This window comes from Dipodomys spectabilis, unplaced genomic scaffold, assembly GCF_019054845.1.
Source record: "Dipodomys spectabilis isolate Male_0828 unplaced genomic scaffold, ASM1905484v1 ptg000457l, whole genome shotgun sequence".
In the NCBI taxonomy this organism is placed as follows: Eukaryota; Metazoa; Chordata; class Mammalia; order Rodentia; family Heteromyidae; genus Dipodomys; species Dipodomys spectabilis.
In genome coordinates this window covers 2,562,894-2,587,079 of record NW_024871134.1, presented here as the reverse complement: position 1 = coordinate 2,587,079, position 24,186 = coordinate 2,562,894, and positions in this window count along the sequence as shown.

Genomic DNA, 24,186 nt, shown 5'->3' with positions numbered 1-24,186 from the left:
TTTCTGTTCTTCTTTAGCCACAGCTCCTCTTCTGAACCATTGTTGGCCAATTGAAGATGAGACTCTCATGGCTGACTTCCAATCATGATCCTCAGATCTCAGTCTCTGGAATATCTTCAATCACAGGTGTGAACCACCAGGCCACGCCACATTCTCCATTCTGCATGGACAGCCTGAGGGTCTTCTTTCTTGAACCTGCCACCAGCTTACTAGATAAGCTCTCTGCCACTTGACGCAGACCCCTCCACCCCTTTTGCTTTAATTATTTTTCAAGTAGCTTTTGTCTGATCAAGCCTTAGACCTCAGATCTCCTGTCTCTGCCTCTCACACAGCTCCTCCTGCAGGTTCTCTTCACAACACTGGCCTGCGACAGTGCTTTGTGTGACTGATGACATCTTTGTAGAGTTGTTCATTGAGTGACCATCCCCAGAGACGCCCAGTAGCTGGGGAGGGGCAGCCCATGTGAGGACCTGGGTGTTGCTGCACACATACACACCATGACACGCGTATGCACACATCCTGACAACATATTGTCGCTATCGAGTATGCACGACTCTGTGTGGAAGAGACGTAGAAACACACACTGTGGCCTTTAACTACAGAACACACTCCACGGCCCTGCAAACCACTCTGAGCTTCTGCATCTAATTTAAATTGATATTTTAGATCTCTTTCATATTCTTCATTCCACAATTGGAAAACAGTGTTTGGAGGAACATCAGAATACGAAAGCCATAAGCCCTTGGACTCATCAGCCTGAGAGTATGTACGTCTTCAAAGAGTTACAACAAATCCTTACTTTCTTTTCATTAAAGACATTTGCATGAGCAGAAAGAAATTGTTTTCAACTGTTTTTAAGCGTCTGCTGTTTTTATGCCATCAGAAGGCTGGATCATTTTTAATGTCAATGTGGCGGGTTGCCATGGAAACGATCATGATGTCACTCAGTATTTAAGCCTAGAAGTAAATGGCAGGAACAGATGTATATTTGAGGGTGTGGGGCAGAGTTGAATGCCCATTTTCTTGAAAACAAAGTAAAACATGGTGAAAATCAAACGTGAAAAAGATAAAACTACCCTGCTTCACAAGGTAAAATAAGAAGGGACTGTCCGCAGCTGTTCACGTTGCCGATGTGAGGGGCTGATTTTGGCACAGAATTAGCAGGAATCACGGCACACAGGGCAGAGCCTGCAGAGCGGCTGCCCGCTCTGAAATGGGGCTACCGTTAGGACACATGCAGGGATACTGAGCAAGCGCAGACTGAACCAGACCCAGGGGGACCCTAATGCTGACCTCAAACTGGGCATGCCACCAGTTTTAATAAAAAGCCAATCATATGTGAGGATATTTAGGAACATTTACATTTAGGACTCACATTTCAAACTGGCATCCAATACTTAGGTCTCAAAATACAAGAATGACTTTCAAAAACTTCCCTACTGTTTCCATACAGAATATCTACAGTCATGTCTGCCTCCCTGCTGAAAACTCTATCTCCTTCACACAATAGTCACAGGTCCTCAATATTTAAAGTCCTGTCCAACACCAATGTACAGGGATCATGCCCCATCCAACCAGGAAAGACAACAAATATCTGTTACCTTTATGAGTATTTATTTCTTGCCGGTTTGCATTGTTTTATGTATTTATTTTAGTTTGGTGGGATACTGGAGTTTGAACTCAGGAATTCACACCAGCTACGCTGGTGCTTCTCCACTTCAACCATGCCTCCGATGCTTAATTTGGCATTATTTTTCAGATAGGGGCTTACATTTTTTTCCCAGGGCTATTCTCAGACCCCAATCCTCCTCCCTATGCTTCTTGTACAGCTGGAATGATAGGAGATCACACTACACTGGCTTATTTATTGTCCTAAACTCTTTGCATAATAGTTGCTAGGATACCTAAATATTCAATATGCTCCTTTATTCCTCATAGGAAGATCTGGTGATATTTTAAGAAACTGTCTATTTTTTATCCTATTTTCTATGGTTCTCACAAAGAAAATAATTTGCTTATTGAAAAAGTTATCACACACACTCTTTTATTTGCAAGGACTTTTCATGTAGTAAAGAATTTAAATTTTGTATCCTTTTCAGAAAATGAAAATTAGTTTGGAAGCACAGAATTGTTTGGTATGTGCAACTTGGGAGCAATGATTAAGTTACTAATTCTTACGTTTCTTCTCTGATAATGAGCTGATGAAACAGAATCGCGGGTGATTTTCAGATGATCAGCATACATAGTGTTTTCTGGGCATACCCAAGGCTAGGATGATATAGCCGCCAGGGGTCTGGGGAGGTGATGGTGTTGATTGTGCAGTCAGGCTGAATACATGCAGATTACTGGGCAATGATCATCAAAAACACTGAAATAAAAATTAGGAGAGTATTGCTTCAGCACCACTCGGTGAACATTGTCCATGTGGTAAAGGCCCTCCTGGCATCTCTCCCTGCAGTTCTCAGTGACCAAAGATGGTTCGTCCAGTTCCATCTTCTGCAAACCTCCAGGCCTTCTGCACACGGGTCTTCCTTTACTTACACAAGTGATTGTAAATCAATCAACAGGCACACACTGCTGATTGATTTTCTTACTGTATTGGAAAGGAGCTGGCTTAAATGTTTTCAGTCACTCTTAACCTCAGTCAACTTTGTGTGAGCTGTTCACATCTTTCCCACTTGAAAACCCTAACTGTCTCCAAAACCTCTCCCCTTCTGTGCCCCTTGATGTACACACCAAATTAATGGGAGAAGGATCTTAAGCTAACACGTTTGAATTCCCATGTCTCACTCCCTTCCTCCCTGTGTGATGTGGACACTGAAAGTTCCCTACTTCTGGAGGGAACTTTCCTACCCAGATTGGCTTCACCCATGAGCCTAAGCTGTCGGCCTGAGCAGCTAGGATTACAGGCATGAGCCACTGGGGGCCCGCATCTGTACTGGAGAATCATTAAAATAATCTCTTAAGAATACTTAAACTAGGAACAGTTGGCTACCCAGGTGGATGGATGAGGATGAATGGAGTACACTGTTTACCCATATGAAAATAGAATATTGAAACGTGTCCAAATTGATTTATCAGGTGAGAAGGAAGAGAAAGGAAAATGAGAGAGGGGGTGAGGTAGATTAGAATGAATGCATTCATGTACAGAATTCTCACAATAACTTAAATCAGTGACATCATAAGTTAAAAATGAATATGGTTTCTTATAAGCAATGCCACAGGTACCTGGAGGCTTGGCTCAAGGTGTAGAAGGCACTCCTGGGAAGGGTGAGGCCCCGGTTCAACCCCAGCGCCACCGCCAAGAGCAGCAGCAACCTGGGATCTGATGAAGGGTCACCCTGGGATGGAGGGCAAGCCCCGGCCGGCCTGCCAAAAGCTTCTGCGCTTTCACCGACGGCTGCTGGGCAAGGAATGTGCAATCGAAATCTAAGCTCCCCTGTGCTTGGAGTGCCAGGTTCTCTGTATGGCCTGCAAATTAGAACATTGCAGAATTTGTAACAAAGCCACGGGGTATAAAAGCAGACCACACACCAACGGGTTGGCCACGAACCCTCCCTGACCTCTAGGCAACCACATGCCAGCACTGTGGTCTTCTTTGAAGGACCAGGTTACAATCAGACAGGAACTGCAGAAGAATGCATCTCATTACCCCAACGTTTAATTATACCCTCTATTATATATTCATACCCATATACCTGCTCCCCTGCCTATCTGTCTGTCTGTCTGTCTGACCTCTGCACCACGAGCACCCAGCAGCAGCGTGAGCCCCTGCGAGCAGCACCCCTTCCCATGCTGGGGCCTGGACAGGGCCCTGCTCTGCTTCCCCACTGGAGGGAGTGACTCTCCTGCTCCGTGGAGTCGCACCTCCGGGCGCAATGTTTCAGCGGAGGAGGAAGACTCCACTCAGCTTTCATGCGCAGCCTCCCGTGATCATAGGATCGTCCCCATCATTGGTGAAGTCCACCCCTACTGCTACCCCCTGCAGCCCAGGTACTGAACATGGCCCTCTGGAGGTTGTGAGCTCACACTGTCATCCTCCTGCGGGCCTCTCTCAACCTAGCTCGCATTCCACACGTTCCTGGAGTCAAATCATAGAGCTCCTCTCTGCCATGGCGGCACAGGTGATAATCACCTCATTTATTTCTCACTGACCAAGTTGAACTCGGAAGAGAGATTGGTGCCTAAGTCCACTCTCACTTGCATCCCAGGCCATGTGCTATGTCTTCTGCGTGAGCAGGTATTGCTGTTACCTGAGGCTAGTTCTTAACCTTTCAGCTAAGTTCCACACACTTGCCATGACTGCACTACAGCCATGGCAGGCAGGGGTGGCACGTGATATCTTCCCGGAGTGGAGCCCCCATAAGGACAGGCACGTCAGTCTTGAGAGTATCCCAATTCTAATGGTTGGCCTAGTGCTGGCATAGGATAGTGGCTCAATAAATAGACATTTAAAATAAAAGAATGCATGACTGCTTTATAAAAATATTTCTTATTTCTTTTCTCTGGCTTCTCTGAGGCTCTAAGTTCTCCTCTAAATTGTCCTCTGATGAAGTCTTGTCCAGGGGACTTTGCGCCAGTTGGCTCTAGCCCCCATGTGACCTTGGAACCACAGGAGACAAGCTGTGAGCTACCTAATCGCTTCACTTACAAAAGAAGAGTAAGGCTGGTAAAATTCAGATAATATTCCAAAACAGGCACGTGGCCTTGTTCAGGCCAGGGGTCATCAGATTTGGTGAGACCGCTATAAAACCTATTTAGTATTTCTGTCCATGCGGTAGACATTCGTTGACTGGTTGAGTCAGATGAATTTTCTTTTTTTTTTTTTTTTTGTGGTTGTGGAGGCTGAACTCTGGGCACGGGCACTGTCTCTCAGCTCTTCAGCTCAAAGGCTAGTATTCTACCACTTGAGCCACAGTGCCAGCTTTATTCTGGTTATGTGGTACTGAGGAATTGAACCCAGGGCCTCATGCATGCGAGGCAAGCACTCTACCACTGAGCCACCTTCCCAGACCCCTCCTCTTTTTTTCGATCTCTTGAACATCCAGGTGAAACTTAGTCTTTACAGTTCCTGTGTCTGGAAATTTCTTTGCTCAGGTTCCTATCTGATTCACGTCACTACTTCCTTCAATTCTGATCTGAGAAATCCATTGAGGTCCTGTTGCTAACATTACCAGGCTGGGACTATTCCTCCAACAGTGTTTATCATGATCACATGCACTATACCCGTTAGCTACTCATGAGCTTTCTTCTCTTCTCCCAGTTAAATTTCATTTTCATACTGGTGATTTTTTTGTCTTTATTAACTATATATAGTGCCTGAAAAATTAATCAAAATATTTGGTACATAAAAATCATAAAATAAGTATCTATTGAGAAAAATAGCATTTACTCCTTGGAATGAAACACAATGTAGTTATGTGCCAAGACATATTTTTTTTCCCTGAAAGTATATCTCTGTTGAGCACAGCCAGATCTGCTACATGGTGTTTAGCAAACACTAACTAAGATGAATCTTCTTGGGAAAGGTTGCATCCTCTGCTCGAGATCTCTGTGGGTTTCAGAGGTGGTCATGTGATTTACATGGCAGCTTGTATCTTGCTATGAGCCCAAGTTTGGTCCCAGGTTTATTCAGAATAATCCCAGATAATATTCCCAAATAGTATATAACCTTTCAACATATGATTAAGGCATCTGTACCTGACTTGTTTCCTCTTTGGGGTCATTTCCTTGACCCAGAAATGACCTTGATCATTAGCAAAAAAAACATGATGTTTACAATCGTTTCTTGTAGTCTAGTATGGACTCCTAATAGGCATTAGCTGAATTACATGGAGAATATTATGGCATATTGAATAGTTACCAAAACTGTTCTTGTGTGTGTGTGTATGCACATGTCTGTGCATGTGTGACCATGTTTCTGTATATACATGCATATTTGTGTGTGTGTGTGCACATGTGTGTTTTGTGTGTGTGTGTGCATGTGTGCTCATATGTGTGTGTGTAAGTGTGTTGGTCTGAGCTCTCAGCCCCGCAATCTTATGTGGTTTTGTCTTCAGGTTTGTCACTCTACCGCTTGAGCCACACCTTCATTTCTGGTTTAACTCTCCAGTTAAAAAGTCTCACAGATTTTGCTGCTCAGACTGGCTTCGAACCATGATCATCAGATCTCACCTTTCAGAGTAGAGGGGATTGCAGTTTGAGCTACAGCAACATTTTAGTTCTAAAAGAACCTTCAACCCACTTGAGCACCTCTTTCCAAGACCCTTGCTTCTTCTCACAGGGAAGCTGAGCTGCCCTCGGTTTCCCTCTGTAGTCGGGAGTCTTCCTTAAGCATCCCAGTCAAGTGGAACTCCTGGACAAAGTGACCTCCTGCATGCCAGGGGAAAATCCAGTCAGAGAATACACATGCTGGTCTCACTGTTCAAAAGGTATTTACCTCGTGTTTGTGCAGTACAGGTTCAGTGCTGACTGTGTAGCATGTTTCCGTGGCACTTGCCCTGAAGATACAGAGCTCGATCGCTCGCTTGCACTCTTTGCCCCCTCCCAGTCAGCTGTCTGGACAGATGGCCTAGGTTGACTACAGTGCAATAAACTATATTAAATGCAATTAACACATCTTCTTCCTTCTGACAGGAAGTAGATGAGGGTAGTCTGTTTCAGCCCAAACTACCTTTTGGGTTAACACCATGTTCATAAATCCTCAGATGCCACATGTTTTTCAAGTGAACACTTCTGTCAGCATTTATAAAAATGCCTAATCTTGATTATGATCACAGCCAGATGTGAAAGTACAGAGGGAAAATCCGTATTGTCCATTTTGGATTGGACAGAATACTAGCTTAATATTCATTGTATTCCTGTAATTCTTCACTAATTGACTTGTTAAATAGTACTATAAAAAGGAAGCAACCAAATGTAAAACTTATCATTAATAAATAAATGTTTCTGTGTGTGTGTGTGTGTGTGTGTGTGTGTGTGTGTGTGTGTGCTATACTGGGGCTTCACATCAGTACCCCATGCTCTCACGTGGCTTTTTTGCTCAAGGCTAGTATTCTACCACTTGAGCCAATCTGCACATTAATGTTTCGCAGGTTAATTGGACTTAAGAGTTGAGTGCAATTTTCTGCCCAGGCTAGCTTTGAACCATAATCCTCATAGCTCTGCATCCTAACTAGCATTACATGTATGAACCACTTGTGTGTAATTAGCCACCAATAACTAGCTAAATTTTCTTAGTTTTACTCCCAGAAAAATTATAAAATACAATGGTATTTACCCAAAAAAGGCAAAAAAGTAAATAGATGTCAGTCTCAGAGTGAATAAAATCACTGAATATCTAATGTCAGCAATGAGGTTTTTCACTAAATTTTAGTTCCTAAGAACTTGCCTGCAGCTGGGCACTGAGTGGCTCACACCTGTAATCCTAGTTACTCAGGAGGCTGAGATCTGAGAGTCGAAGTTCAAAGCCAAGCCAAGTTACAACAGTCTATGGGACTCTTATCTCCAATTAAACAGCAAAAAGCCAGAAGTTGGTATGACCCTCATGTGGTAGAGGCCTAGCCTTGAGCCAAGCGAAGCAGCAAAAATTCAAGCCCAAGTAGGGACACTAAAAGTTTTGTAACCTAGAGAAATAGGATACGTATTAGGAAATCCAATACAATGCACATTTCCTGAGCACTTGATGATCTCTGCCAATGCTCATAATTCAGAATCCAAATCACCATCGGAGAAGTCATGCTCCCATAACAAGGCTGACCCTTAGCTGATGCATCTCAGTCATCTGTGAAAAAAACACGGGATCTAAATATCAAATCTGCAGAATTTTTCACCTCAAATGGGAAGACTGAAGCACCTGAAGAAGATTCATAAGGTGAAATATTTGGAGGGAAGTAAATGTCATTATAAATTGCGGTCGTTGGCCCACAGCTGGGGGTTGGAGTGGCTGCAGGCATGGAGACCTATGTCCAACCCCAACACAACCAACACACACACAAGTGCACAGTTCGTTCGTGTGAATACTGCCAGGAAAGTCCTGGGGAAAACAGTACAGAGGCTTTGTTCACAATGGCCTATATTCTTATGTCTTTCTCTATGTTGGAAATTTTTCTTCCTTCAGTTCATTAAAAAAAAACTACTGATGGATATTCAAACATCTCAACTTCTTTTAGGACATTCAGAACATCAATGTAAATTCTCTTTTGATCCTCCTATTTGTAATGTAATTCTTTATGACAAGGTTAAATGATGGGTCTGCATTTTTCTTTTTATATTACTACATGTCCATTTTCCCCAAAGACCCTGGTTAATTTCATAGACCATAAACATGCCAGAATAAATTAGCCCTGTTTTGATCTTTTCTCCATTCCATCTTTGAATTTAGACACAGACATTTCTGTTAAAAACCCAACCTCTTGTTCTTTTGTGTAACAGCATTGAGATTTGATACACAAATAATACAATTCCCACATTTAAAATATCAAGTAGGTTTGTTCTTAGTATTGTCATATATGAGTAACCATCATCACAATCAGGTTTAGAACAGTTTGCTCATCTAATAGAAATCTCCGTCAGTGCCTTTCTTGATTTCTCATCCCATAATTTCCTCTCTCATTCCCTGCCTTGGCTTCAGGAAGTTTCTTACATTTCTCATGAAATACATGGGTTCTCATGAAATACATGGGCATTTTTTGTTTCTCTTATCTAAGTGTAATTATATATCTGTCTTGATCGGGGTTCTCTAGAGTAACTGAACTAATAAAACATACATACTGGAGTATCAAGTAGGTGTTTTAGTTTGACTCACACAGCCAGAATTAATCAGTTCCATGCCGGCTGGAGAGTAAGGACACCCTTCAACTGCTCCATCCAGGAAGCTAGAAAGCCCTAGAAGAGAGCACCGATAGGTAGGCTCAGCTGAAGTCCTGGAAGCTTCCAGAAGAGACAGAGGCCTGAAGAGAGTGGAATCTGAGATCTGCGAGCAATGGTCCCAGTGAGAAACAAACTCACTCAGCATCGGCCGGCTTTTCGAACTTCCCCTTCTGCCATTGTTCCTATCACAGGCCCCAGCCTACTCCTAGCACACCTGGGGAGGCCTTCTGTCCTCAGCGGTCCTCCTCCATTTCACCCCACACAGTGATGGCCAGTTGCACCCACACGAGCCTGTGTCAGGGGCTGGATGTTATTCCATGTTGACATGCAGTGGCTATTAGTAATCTGTTCATCGAGGTTGACGCCACACCTTGTCTACTGTGATCAGATCTGCTATGAATATTGAAGTATAGTTCAATAAATTCATTTAACTGGATATGTATGGTCAGCAAGAGATTGTTGGATTACCCGATATATTTTCTTTTCTGTTCAATTTTATTATAAATAATTGTGCAAAGAGGTTTTAATTCAGCATGTGGGTTTGTGAATATAATTCGTGATAAATTTATATTGATCTATGGGTGAGCCTGTGTACTGGTGTCCGTAATGGTCATATAACTGGACGTCCTTTCGCCTCCTCCCAGAGGACTCAAGTAAGAGTTCTCTGCTCTGCACAGCTCAGGACTGCAAGGCGCTTTCTTTTGTTCACAGTATTTGTATCGGGGATTGCACACCTTGCTTGTGGGTTGCAACGCCTTCATGGGGACAGAGTACAGTGTCTGTTTCCCTTTTTCTAATGTCTGTAAGCTCTTTGTCTTCTGGAAACTGCCTATTCGGGACTTTTGCTTATTTTGCAGTGGGGTTAATTGTTCTGTTGTTACACAGCTGTTTGATCTCAGCTATTGATCCTTTCCTTCTCAGATACAGTCTCCGCTCCTTCAGGTTGTCTTTCAATCCACTGATGATTTCCCTGGCTGTGAAAAGCTAATGAGTGCATCTATCTCCTCTCACTGCTGTGTCTCTGCGGCCCCACCACGATGTGGGGCTCAGCCGGGTCTGCATTCACGCTGTGCTGTCTCCCTGTAGCCGGGATCTCTGTTCCATCTCTTACATGCTAGTGTTATCCATTCCACCTTGCAAAACAGCGACTCCATAACCTTAACTTCATTAAATCCTACCTACCTATCCATCCATCCAGATATCAGTATCAGTGGATCAATACTTATACATATATATATATACATATATGAGTGTACTCTATATATACTATGTATGCATGTTTGTATATATATATGTACAAACACACATGCATATATGCACAAACATATATGCATATATATACAAACACATATGTTTATTCTTATTACAAAAATTGAATATTTTCCAGGGTCTGGGTTTATAGCTTCTATGGTAACAGAAATAAAATCTAATGTCATATATTAAGTATGTCAGGTATTATGTATATATATATATATAGTTAATATTATGCATGATGTATCTATGTATATCTATTAATATATATTGTTTATATATAAGTATATATGGACATATATGATTGTGAATAATATAATAAAATTTAATACTTAATACTGATGTATTATTGAATGAATTGTTTAAAAAGTAATGTTTCCACTTAACATTTTTATATAGGGAGGTTAATTGTATTTAGTAAGATTGCTATTTTAATTCATCAAAAGTTTCTTCCTTGAATTTCTAAATGTTGCTTTAAAATCTATGTTTATATATAGCACCTAGATATTCAGGGACATTGTGAAACCCAAATACAGAAGAGAAGATCATTTTCTTGAAAAATTGTCACAGATCCAACAAGAAGAAGTGGCAGGATGTCTTCCTCTTGCATTTCTCATAATTGTCAGATATATAAATAACGTGGTTTTGAGAGTTTTAAAAATAATATTGCAATGATCATTTACTACTCAACTTGTATAAGAAAAAGCACCTATTAAATATTTCTTGAATCCAAATCTATTATCAAATATAGTGATTCAGATTAATTATACTAAAGCAAATCTTTGGAAGATTATATATCTTTGGTCTGCAAACTTAAATGTCATTTTCCCTTACATATCATTAACCCTAAATATCATACCCATGCCAAATCATTCAGCATGCCCAAATTTGCATACATGGAAAATAATATTCTAAATATTATTTCATGACTTGAAATAATTCAACAGATTTTTAATATTTAGTACAGATACCTTTATATGCCATATGGCATACACTGTAAAAACTGTTTTATATATACATATAAAACATATATCTTACATCATATATTCATCATACCATATATACCATAGCATATGCCATATATGTATATATATGTGTATACATATATGTTCATATATATTACTTAGAGAATTTAAATCACTAAACCAAGCATTACAATTTTCACTATAATTTTCAGGATGTAAGATTACTTAGTTCTTTGCTTCCTAATCCTAATCCTATTGGGTAATGAATTCTAATATATATTTTTGCTTTTAATAATTTCTATATATCCACTGAGAAAACACTGTTCAGATAAATCAGTAATACATAATTAATTTGTATTTTTTTTTGTCAGTCTTGGGTCTTGAACTCTGAGTGTGGGAACTGTCCCTGAGCTCTTCAGCTCAAGGCGAGTGCTCTACCACTTGAGCCACAGTGCCACTTCTGGTTTACTGGTGGTTCATTGCAGTTAAGAGTCTCATGGACTTTCCTGCCTGGGCTGGCTTTGAACTATGATCATCAGATCTCAGCCTCCTGAGTAGCCAGGAATAAAGGTGTGAGCCACCAATGCCTGGCTTTGATTTATATTTTCTTCAATGATTTTCATGTTATTTTACTTAGTTTTCAAAGGCATTTCAGTTCAGTATGTCAGCTTATGAATACGATGAGCCTAGGTCATTGTCACTGCTTCTTCATTTTCAGCATGACATAGTGTGACTGGCTCTCTGTCAGTCAGTGTGCTGGATCTCTGTCAGTCAGTGTGACTGGTTTGCTGTCACTCAGTGTGACTGGTTCTCTGTCAGTCAGTGTGCTAGCTCTCTCTCAGTCATCGTGACTAGCTCTCGGTCAGTCATTGTGACTGGTTCTAAGTATGACTGCTTCTCTGTCAGTCAGTTTCCTGGCTCTCTGTCAGTCAGTGTGACTGGTTTGCTGTCACTCAATGTGACTGGTTCTCTGTCAGTCAGTGTCCTGGCTCTCCCTCAGTTAGAGTGACTGGCTGTCAGTCAGTGTTCTGGTTCTCAGTCAGTATGCTGGCTGGCTCTCTGACAGGCTATCAGTCATTGTGACTGGTTCTCAGTCAGTGTGACTGGCTCTCAGTCAGTCAGTGTCCTGGCTCTCTGTCATCCAGCGTGATGGCTCTCTCTCAGTCAGTGTCCTGGATATATGTCAGTCAGTGTGATTGTCTGTATGTCAGTCAGTGTGACTGGTTATCTGTCAGTCAGTGTGACTGGCTCTCAGTGTGCTGGCTTTCTGCCATTCAGCGTGACTGACTCTCTGTCAGTCAATGTGACTGGTTCTCTGTTAGTCAGTTTGACTGGCTCTCTGTCAGTCAGTTTACTAGCTCTCTATCAGTCAGTGTGACTGGATCTCCATCACTCACTGTGCTTGCTCTCTGTCAGTCTGTGTGAATGGCTCTCTGTCAGTCAGTGTGACTGGCTCTCTGTCACTCAGTATGCTGGCTTTCTGTCAGTCAGTGTGACTGGCTCTCTGTCACTCAGTATGCTGGCTCTCTGTCAGTCAAGTCCCTGCCTCTTTGTTAGTCAGTCTGAGGGGCTCTCTGTCAGTCAGTGTGATTGGTTTTCTGTCAGTCATTGTGCTGGGTCTCTGTCAGTCTGTGTGAGAGTGGCTTTCTGTCAGTCAGTGTCATGGTTCTCTGTCAGTCAGTGTGGCTGCTTCTCAGTCAGTGTGCTGAATCTCTGTCAGTCAGTATGACTGGTTTGCTGTCACTCAGTGTGGCTACTTCTCTGTCAGTCAGTGTGCTGCATCTCTGTCACTCAGTATGACTGGTTGTCAGTCAGTGTGACTGGCCCTCTGTCAGTCAGTGTCCTGGCTCTCTGTCAGTCAGTGTGACAGGCTCTCTGTCTGTCAGTGTGACTGGCTCTCTGTCAGTCAGTATGACTGGTTTTCTGTCAGTCAGTGTGAATGGCTCTAAGTCAGTCAGTGTTGTTAGCTCTCTGTCAGTCAAAATCCTGTCCCTCTGTCAGTCTATGTGACAGGCTGTCAGACACTGTGCTGGCTCTCAGCAGTGGAACTGGCTCTCTGACAGTCATTGTGCTGGCTCTCTGTCAGTGTGACTGGCTCTCTGTCAGCCATTGTCCTGGCTCTCTGTCAGTCAGTGTAACTGGTTCTCTGTGACTCAATGTGACTGGCTCTCTGTCACAGTATCATGGCAATCTGTCAGTCAGTGTGCTAGCTCTCAGTCAGTGTGACTAGCTCACTGTCACTTATTGTGTCTGGTTCACAGTCAGTTTGGCTGCTTCTCTGTCAGTCAGTGTGCTAGATCTCTGTCAGTCAGTGTAACTGGTTTGCTGTCACTCAGTGTAACTGGCTCTAAGTCAGTCAGTATTGTGGCTCTCTGTCAGTCAAAGTTCTGTCTGTCAGTCAGTGTGATTAGTTCTCTGTTAGCCAGTGTGCTGGCTCTCTGTCAGTCAGTCTGACTGGTTTTCTGTCAGTCAGTGTGATTGATTCTCTGTCAGTCAGTGTGACTGGTTTTCTGTCAGTCAGTTTGACTGGCTGTCAGTCATTGTGCCTGGCTGTCAGTCACTGTGCTGGCTCTCTGCAGTGTGACTGGTTCTCTGACAGTCATTGTGCTGGCTCTCTGTCAGTCAGTGTGACTGGCCCTCTGTCACTCAGTGTGCTGTCTCTCTGTCAGTCAGTTTGCTAGCTCTCTGTCAGTCAGAGTGCTGGCTCTCTGACAGTGTGACTGGCCCTCTGTCAGTCAGTGTGCTGATTCTCTGTCAGTCAGTGTCCTGGCTCTATGTCAGTCTGTGTGCTGGCTCTCTGTCAGTCAGTGTCCTGACTTTCTGTCAGTCTGTTTGACTGGCTCTATATCAGTCAGTGTGTTACCTCTAAGTGAATCAGTGTGCCTGGCTCTCTGTCAGTCAGTGTGACTGGTTCTCTGTCATTTAGTATGAAGGGCCCTCAGTCAGTGTGCTGGCTCTCTGTCAGTCTGTGTGACTGGCTCTCTGTCAGTCAGTGTGAATGACTCTCTGTCAGTCAATGTCCTAGCTTTCTATCAGTCTGTGTACTGGTTCTCTCTTAATGTGACTGGCTCTCTGTCATTCAGTTTCCTGACTTTCTGTCAGTCAGTGTGACTGTCTCTTTCTCAGTCAGTGTCCTGTCTCTCTGTCAGGATAACTGGTTTTCTGTCAGTCAGTGTGCTGGCTGTCAGTCAGTGTGCTGGCTCTCTATCAGTCAATGTGCTGCTTCTCTGTCAGCCAGTGTGACTGGCTCTCTGTCATTCAGTTTCCTGACTTTCTGTCAGTCAGTGTGACTGTCTCTTTCTCAGTCAATGTCCTGTCTCTCTGTCAGGATAACTGGTTTTCTGTCAGTCAGTGTGCTGGCTGTCAGTCAGTGTGCTGGCTCTCTATCAGTCAATGTGCTGCTTCTCTGTCAGCCAGTGTGACTGGCTCTCTGTCATTCAGTTTCCTGACTTTCTGTCAGTCAGTGTGACTGTCTCTTTCTCAGTCAGTGTCCTGTCTCTCTGTCAGGATAACTGGTTCTCTGTCAGTCAGTGTGCTGGCTGTCAGTCAGTGTGCTGGCTCTCTATCAGTCAATGTGCTGCTTCTCTGTCAGCCAGTGTGACTGGCTCTCTGTCAGTGATTATGATTGGGTCTCTGTCTGTCACTGTGACTGGCTCTCTTTCAGTCGATGTCCTTCCTCTCTGTAAGTCAGTGTGCTGGCTCTCTATCAGTGTAACTGGTTCTCTGTCAATCAGTGCGCTGATCCTCTGTCAGACAATGTACTGGCTCCCTCTCAGTCAGTTTGACTGGCTCTCTGTCTGGCTCTCACTCAGTCAGTGTGCTGGCTCAGTTTCAGTCATTGTGACTGGCACTGTGTCAGTCAGTATGCTGGCTTTCTGTCAGTCAGTATCCTGGCTCTCTGTCTGTCTGGGAGCTGCTTCTATGTCATTCAGTGTGACTGGCTCTCTGCCAGTGAGTGTAACTGATTCTGTCAGTCAGTGTGAATGTCTCTCTGTCAGTCAGTGTAACTGGCTCTCTGTCAGTGAGTGTGACTGGTTCTCTGTCAGTCAGTATGACTGGCTCTATTTCTGTCAGTGTCCTGGATCTCTGTAACTCAGTGTGCTGGCTCTCTGTCAGTGTATATGGTCCTCTGTCAGTGTGCTGACCCTCTGTCAGGCAGTGTGCTGTCTCCCTGTCTTCAGTATGACTGGCTTTCTGTCAGTCAGTGTGACTGGCTTTCTGTCAGTCAGTGTGCTGGCTCTCTGTCAGTCAGTGTGCTCGCTCTTAGTCAGTCAGTGTGCTGGCTCTCTGTCAGTCATTGTGCTGGTTCTCTGTCAGTCACTGTGCTTGCTCTCTGTAAGTCAGTGTGACTGGCTCTCTGTCAGTCAGTGTGACTGGTTCTCTGTCAGTCATTTTGCTGGCTCTCAGTCAGTCACTGTGCTGGCTCTCTGTCAGTCTGTGTCCTGGCTCTCTGTCAGTCAGTGTGCTAGCTCTCAATCAATCAGTGTGACTGGCTCTCTGTCAGTCAGTGTGAACGGCTCTCTATAAGTCACTGTGCTGGCTCTCAGTCAGACTATATGACTGGTTCCCTTTCAGTCAGGGTCCTGGATGTCTGTTAGTCAGTGTCCTGGCTCTCTGTCAGTCAGTGTGACTGTCTCTGTCAGTCAGTGTGACTAACATAAGTCAGTCCCCTGGTTCATTGTCAGTCAGTGTCCTGGTTCTCTGTCAGTCAGTGTGACTAGTTGTCTGTCAGTCAGTGTGACTGACTGGAAATCAGTCCCCTGGTTCATTGTCAGTCAGTGTTCTGGCTTTCTGTCAGTCAGTGTGGCTGGTTCTCTGTCAGTCAGTGTGACTGAATGGAAGTCAGTCCCCTGGTTCATTGTCAGTCAGTGTCCTGGCTTTCTGTCAGTCAGTGTGACTGGTTCTCTGTCAGTCAGTGTGACTGACTGGAAGTCAGTCCCCTGGTTCATTGTCAGTCAGTGTCCTGGCTCTCTGTCAGTCAGTGTGACTGTCTCTGTCAGTCAGTGTGACTAACATAAGTCAGTCCCCTGGTTCATTGTCAGTCAGTGTCCTGGTTCTCTGTCAGTCAGTGTGACTGGTTCTCTGTCAGTCAGTGTGACTGACTGGAAGTCAGTCCCCTGGTTCATTGTCAGTCAGTGTTCTGGCTTTCTGTCAGTCAGTGTGACTGAATGGAAGTCAGTCCCCTGGTTCATTGTCAGTCAGTGTCCTGGCTTTCTGTCAGTCAGTGTGACTGGTTCTCTGCCAGCCATTGTGCTGGCTCTCAGTCAGTCAGTGTGCTGGCTCTCTGTCAGTTGGTATCCTGGTTCTCTGTCAGTTAGTGTGACTGGCTTTCTACCAGTCAATATGACTGTCTTTCTGTCAGTCACTCTGCGAACTCTCAGTCTGTATGACTGGCTCTTGGTCACTCAGTGTCCTAGTTCTCTGTCAGTCAGTTTTTGGTTCTCTGTCAGTCATTTTGCTAGCTCTCAGTCAGTAAGTGTGACTGGCTCTCTGTCAGTTGGTATCCTAGTTCTCTGTCATTCAGTGTGCTGGCTCTCTGTCAGTCAGTGTGACTGTCTTTCTGTCAGTCACTGTGCTGACTTTCAGTCAGTTTGTATGACTGGCTCTCTTTCAGTCAGTGTCTTAGCTCTCTGTCATTCAGTGTGCTGGCTGTCAGTCAGTGTGCTGGCTCTCTGTCAGTCAGTGTGACTGGCTCTCAGTCAGTGTGCTATATCTCTGTCCGGTAAGTGGTTCTCTGACAGTGTGCTGGCTCTCTGTCAGGTAACTGGTTCTCTGTCAGTCAGTGTGCTGGCTCTGTCTATCAGTGTGCTGGCTCTCTGTAAGTCAGTGTCCTGGCTCTGTGTCAGTTGGTTTCCTAGTTCTCTGTAAGTCTGTGTGACTATCTCTCTGTCAGTCAGTGTGACTGTCTCTCTGTCAATCAGTGTGCTAGCTCTCGGTCAATCAATGTGACTTGTTCTCTGTTGGTCAGTGTGACTGGCTCTCTTTCAATCAGTATCCTGGCTCTCTTTCAGTCAGTGTGCTGGCTCTCTGTCAGTGTAATTGGTTCCTTGTCAATCAGTGTGCTGGCCCTCTGTCAGACAGTGTGCTGGCTCCCTGTCAGTCAGTGAGTCTAGCTCACTGTCAGTCAGTGTGACTGGCTCTTTGTCAAATGGTGTCCTGGCTTTTTATCAGTCAGTATACCAGGTTCTCTGTCAGTCATTTTGCTGGCTCTCAGTCAGATTGCTGGCTTTCTGTCAGTTGGTGTACTGGTTCTCTCTAACTCATTGTGCTGTCTCTCTGTCAGGGTAACTGGTTCTATGTCAGTCAGTGTGACTGGCTCTCTGTCAGTAAGTGTCCTAGCTTTCTTTTAGACAGTGTGACTGGCCCTCTGTTAGTCAGTGTGCTGGCTCTCTGTCAGTCAATGTCCTGGCTCTCTGTCAATCTGTGTGCTGGTTCTTTGTAAGTCAGTATGACTGGCTCTCTGTTAGTCAGTGTCCTGACTTTCTGTCAGTCAGTGTGACTGTCTCTCTCTCAGTCAGTTTGCTGTCTCTCTGTCAGTGTAACTGGTTCTTTGTCAGTCAGTTTGACTGGCCTTCTGTCAGTCAGTGTTCTGGCTCTCTATCAATCTGTGTGTTGGTTCTCTGTCAGTCAGTGAGACTATCTCTCTATCAGTCAGTGTGACTTCCTCTCTGTCAGTTAGTGCACTGTCTCTTTGTCAGGGTACTGTTTCTCTGTCAGTAAGTGTGATTGTCACTCAGTGGGCTGTCTCTCTGTCAGGTAACGGGTTCTCTGTCAGTCAGTGTGCTGGCTCTCTGTCAGTGTGCTGGTTCTGTCAGTCAGTGTGACTGGCTCTCTGTCAGTCAGTGTGACTGGCTCTCTGTCATTCACTGTGCTGTCTCTCAGTCAGTCTGTGTGACTTCCTCTCTGTCAGTCAGTGTGCTGGCTCTCTATCAGTGTGCTGGCTCTCTGTCAGTCAGTGTGACTGGCTCTCTGTCATTCACTGTGCTGTCTCTAAGTTAGTCTGTGTGACTTCCGCTCTGTCAATCTGTGTACCTAGCTCTCTGTCAGTCAGTATGACTGGCTCTCTGTCAATCTGTGTGTTGGTTCTCTGTCAGTCAGTGTGACTATCTCTCTATCAGTCAGTGTGACTTCCTGTCAGTCAGTGCACTCTCTTTATCAGGGCAACTGCTTCTCTGTCAGTCAGTGTGATTGGAACTTTGTCAGTCACTGTGCTGTCTCTCAGTCAGTCTGTGTGACTTCCTCTCTCTCAGTCTGTGTGACTTGCTCTCTGTCTGTTAGTGTGGCTGGCTCTCTGTCAGTCAGTGTGCTGGCTCTCAGTCAGTGTGCTGGCTCTCTCCATCTGTGTGACTGGTTCTGTCGGTTAGTGTGGTGTCTCTCTTAGTCAGTGTGCTGGCTCTCTGTCAGTCAGTGTGACTGGCTCTCAGTCAGTGTGACTGGCTCTCTGTCAGTCAGTGTGCTGGCTCTCTGTCAGTCAGTGTGACTGGCTCTCAGTCAGTGTGACTGGCTCTCAGTCAGTGTGCTGGCTCTCTCCATCTGTGTGACTGGTTCTGTCAGTTAGTGTGGTGTCTCTCTTAGTCTGTGTGGCTGGCTCTCTGTCAGTCAGTGTGACTGGCTCTCTATCATTCACTGTGCTGTCTCTCAGTTAGTCTGTGTGACTTCCTCTCTGTCAGTCAGTGTGCTGGCTCTCTGTCAGTCAGTATATTGTCTTCCTGTCAGTCCGTGTGCTGGCTCTCTCAGTCTATGTGCCTGGCTTTCTGTCAGTTATTGTGGTGACCCTCTCAGTCTCTGCGGCTGGCTTTCTGTCAGTGTGACTGGCTATCTTTCAGTCACTGTGCTGGCTCTCAGTCAGTCTGTTTGACTGGCTCTCTGTCAGTCAGTGTCTTGGCTCTCTGTCAGTCTGTGTTCTGGCTGTCAGTCAGTATGCTGGCTATCCGTCAGTCAGTGTGACTGTCTCTCTGTCAGTCAGTGTGATTGTCCCTTTGTCAGTCAATGTGCTGGCTCTCTTTCAGTTAGTGTGATGGTTCTCTATCAGTCAGTGTGATGTTTCTCTGTTAGTCTGACTGGGTTACTGTCAGTCAGTTGGTATGCCTGGAACTCTAGCCACATTGTGGGAAGCATTTTCTGAGGTATGAAGGTGAGTTTTGTTCTTGTTTCCTTTGCAACCTGCTCCATTGCTTAGTAGGTTTAAAACCATGCCTTGTGACAGAAGTGTTATTAAGGATAGATTTAATTATTTTTATTGGCTCCTGACTGTACCAAAAGCGAACTTTCTGCTTTCTAAGCATCCAGGCAAAGCACCTGGACCCAATACCATTAGCAAAGAGGTCTATTTCTCCTCAGTGCTCCCAGAAACCACCTTGCCCTGACAGCTGGCATCGTCCTTTGCTATAATAAAGGAAGTTTTCTTTTTTCAGTAGGAAAAAAATACTCACAGATTGTCATCAGCACCACTGCCTTGCTCTTTGGTGATTTTGAAACTCACTGACTCAGGCTTGTTGGAGATTGGACTTTCTCCTCATTACTGAAAAGGCAAACTGCAAGAGACAGAGAAAATATGACTCAGATAAGGACACAGAGAGCTAAATATAACAGCCTTGAAACACTCGTTAGTGGGGAAGTTAAACTAGAAACCTGGCAGGGAGGAAAGAAAAGTCTCCCCCGTGTGTTTAACTCTACCACCTCCTACCAGGGTGTGCCTGGAATGGTAATGGCAGGAAAACACCTCGGAAACGTCGTGAATCCCTGCCATTGCACGGCATTCCTGAAACAGCACAGAAAATGTACTCTCAGGCCATGTAAAAAGGAAAAAGCCAGCCCAAATCCCTGTCAGAAAGCCAAAAAGTGAAAGAATGGGAATTAGGTTCAAGCATGCAAGTGCCAAAATCAAAAGAATTTAGAATTTATTGCTCATCACATATGCTAGGGTCTAAACAAAAAGTCAAGTTAAAAAACAAACAAACCAACAAAAAACATGTTTTCTTGTGAGGCACCAGTGTCTGACTCCTGTAGTTCTAGCTATTCAGGAACTTGAGATCCAGAGGACAGTAGTTCAAAGCCAGCCTGGGGAGAAAAATTCAGGAGACTCTATCTCCAAAATCACCAGCAAAGGTCTGGGCTGGATGGTGGCTCAGAGGGTGGAGCCCCGGCTGTGAGTGAGAAATCTGAGTAGTTTAAGCACTTGTACCAACAAAATAATAAGTAAATAAATAACATAAAAGGTGCTTCTTAGGACATTTTGCTTATTTCTAGACCTAGTTATATATTTGCCTACAAATTTTACAGAAATAAGATACAAAAGCTATTTCACATTTTTGATTACACAGAAATCAATAAGCTTAATATAATTCATAATTTCCCAAATACCAACAACTGTAACTCATAGGCAGCTTGTAGATCCTCTAAAACATATGTCTGTAAATGTCTCTAATTAAACACTAATCAATATTGATATGGTGAAGCCAGGTGCCAGTGGCCCATGTTTGTAAGTCCAGCTACTTAGGAGGCTAAAATCTGAGGATCATAGTTCAAAGCCATCCTGGGCAGTAAAGTCTTCAATTAACCACCAAAAACAACCAGAAATAAACACTTGGCTCAAGTGGTAGAGTGCCAGCCTTCAGAGAAATACCTAAGGGACAATGTAAGACCTTGAGTCACCAAGAAAAAGAAAAAATAAAATAAAATGTAAAAACATTAATATGTTCAATTCATCAGATGATCTTGGTCAATGATTAGGAAAAATGTAGCTAACAATATGCTATCATTACACTTAATAGAACTATATGTCAAACTAGTCTAAGGGCTTCCAAATTCAACTACTGAAAATACAAGCATATATAAACTCAGCAGTAAAAATACATATTTTTCAAAATAAAACTTCTATAAGAGTCTCAGGGACTTTCCTACCCAGGCTGGCTTTGAACTGCAATCCTCAGATCTCAGCCTCCTGAGTAGCTAGGATTACAGAGCCACCATTGCATGACTTGTTTGGCTGACTTTTTACATCAGTTTCATGGTTATGAAGAAACAGTGTCATCTTTGATAAACATGACTAATGGAAAGATGATTAAAAGTAAAATAATTTAGAATGAATTTCTCTATTCCATTATTTACTGTTGTAAATTGAGTCTTACAAGTAATATCGATAAGTAAAATTGGTTTAGAATATATCCAGTTAAAAAAATTACTTCAAAGCTGGGCGCTGGTGGTTCACATCTGTAATCCTAGCTACTCTGAAAGCTGAGGACTGAGGTTTGTGGTTCGAAGCCAGCCAGTACAGGAAAGTCTGTGAGACACCTATCTCTAATAAACTACTCAGAAAAAGCTGGAGGTGGTGATGTGGCTCAAGTGGTACAGTGCTTACTTTGAGCAAAAGATGATCAAGTATGGCCGCCAGGCCCAGAGTTTAAGGCACAGGACTGGCAAAAAAAAAAAACAACTAATTAATTTAGTGAGTCAGTCAAAAATACTGTTGTAGGCTCAATAGCTATGTGCGTATGATCAAATAAAATAATATTTCATGAAATGAACTCCAAGAAAAGGAAGTTTTTTTCAGTCACTGTTGTTACTGTTTTTGTTTTATTTTCCTTTTGTCTTTTTTGTTTGTTTATATTTGGGAGGGTAAGGGGACACAGAAAAGGTTGAACAAGGCTGAACAAACCCAACAGTCATACTCACTAGACATTGGAGAAACCAAACTGTACCTCTTGTGGGAGGAGAGAGAAAAACTGGGAGAGAGGGAGGGAAGAGGAGATGTGGTTCAAAAAGAATTGCACTCATTACCTGACTCGTGTAACTGTAACTCCTCTGTATATTACCTCTACAATAGCAATGAAAAACAAATAAAATCTATAAAAAATGCTGTCATTCTGCTGGGTGATGGTGTCTGGTGTCTGTAATCCCAGTTAGTGTTGTACTTGCTGTATGAGGACCATGTTTGAAGGTAGCCCAGGCAGAACATCTGTGAGATCTTCCAAAGTCCAATGAACCAGCAAAAACCCATAAGTGTTGCAGTGGGTCAACTGGTAAACCACCAGCCCTGAGTAAAAAAGTCTAGCAAGTGTTCAAGGCCCTGAGTTCAAGCCTCACTACTGGCACAAGTGTATGTAACTATAATACACTTGTGGATTTCCAAATTCTAAGGCAATTCTTATCACAGACCTACTTTTCTCAAAATTTAAGTTTAAAGAAAACTAGTATTTTCCTGTGAGTTAAGTATAATAATATATGTATGAGCATCATAAAAATAATATATGGACATCATGTAAGTTATGTGTATGAACATCGTATAAAGTATATATACATCTGGTTATATACTATAGCCCTTCTATACATTACTCTAAAAATAAAATTTAAATTAAAAAAGTATATATACATATGTAAACATCATATAAAATATATATATATATGATTCATAGAAATTATACATGTTATATATGTTAACTGACATATATAAGTATGCATGGTTAATTTCATAGTAAATCACTTGCAAGACATTTTCAAAGATGTTGCTACAATTAGACTTAAGCAACAGTCTAGTTCTTCAAATTCCTTGCTTCTCAAAGTTCTGCGATGTAATTAGAGGTGCCTACCTTACCTCAGTAGTAGTTTTCCCCAAAATCTCAGGACAGGAAAGCCTCCTAGGCATGATGGAAAAATCTATTGAAACTGTCAACTCAACATTTTCATCTTTTCTTATATAAGAAAATTAATTTTATTCAGCCTATGTGACTGAGTCACCCTAGTAATTTTAAGAGACTATTCTCTTTTGCTGCCAGTATAAAAGAAAAGCTTTCTCTAATACAAAGTTTTATAGATTGGTTATAAAATGAACTTTTCTATCTCAATAAAGAAAATGATAAATTAATCTGTCCAGTAGCAAAGGCTTCTCTTTACATAAGAATTTGGAAGAAGCCATGCACTCATTCATTATTTCTCCCATTGTCAAATAGCATAAGAATATTTACAAACTCCAATAATTCATAGATGACTATTTTCAACATTTTGGAAAGAATATCACACCATCTCATCTCAGTCTGCAATACCAACTTGAAATTTAGTCTTTTCATATGGTTTTTGAATTATGCTAAAAAATACTAAATTATACAAAAGGATATATTTAAGAAGTTTTTCTTAAAGGCAAACAGAGAAACTCACCAAAATCTGGTGATTAATAAGGGAAGAAGGAAGAAGGGAACCCTCCGGAGATGGGGGGGTGGGCGTGGTGGGAATGAGCCTGCAAGAAGACACAGAATACAGACGAAATGCATTATGTATAACTGTGAACATGGGACAAGGACAAATGTCAGAGATGCTGTTTCCTGAGGCACCAGGGACAGAGAGTATGGAAGATGATGTGAGCCATGAAATAAGATCTCCCCACATGTAAACCACTATCAATAATGTCTTCTCATTTATCTCTCTGTTTTCTCTCTCTGCATTACCTCTCACTTGAAGCCTGCTTAGGAATCGTACGTGGTGGTTAAATGGAGTCATTGCACAATAGCTTGTTCAAAGTTTTTCCTATTGGTTAATTGAGATTTTACACCTTGTGAACAGTGTGTTCCAGGTCCACAGCCCTGCCTGCCTGGCCCCCAGTCCCTTCAACCATCATCTAGCCCTTGCTCCTGAAGCGGACCTTTCAAAGACTGCACAGAGAAGGGAGACCGTGGAGCAATTGTCATGCTATGTCTGACATATTTCACTTAACCTAAGGTCACTTATTTTAATATAAGATCAGAGTTAACATTTTAAACTGTACTAAACTGTTTACATTCCTTTCTTAACCAAATGCATATGTGTTATGAACCAGATATATTTGATACCAAATCAGAATATGTGTGCTATAACAAACCTTGCATAAATTCTACCATATTTGTGAATTTCCAGCATGCTTAAAATTGTTTTCCAAATTAAAACCTTTATGAGTCACTCAGGTATGCTGTCAAAATATAGACTCTGAGTCAGTATTAATGATGACTGGCCTAAGATTTCATATTTTTAACAACCTACTGGTAACACCAATAAAGCAGTTTATGGGCAAATATACTGATAATAACAATAGTATCTTAAGTAAACAAGCCTAGTGAAAAGACAGTGTTAA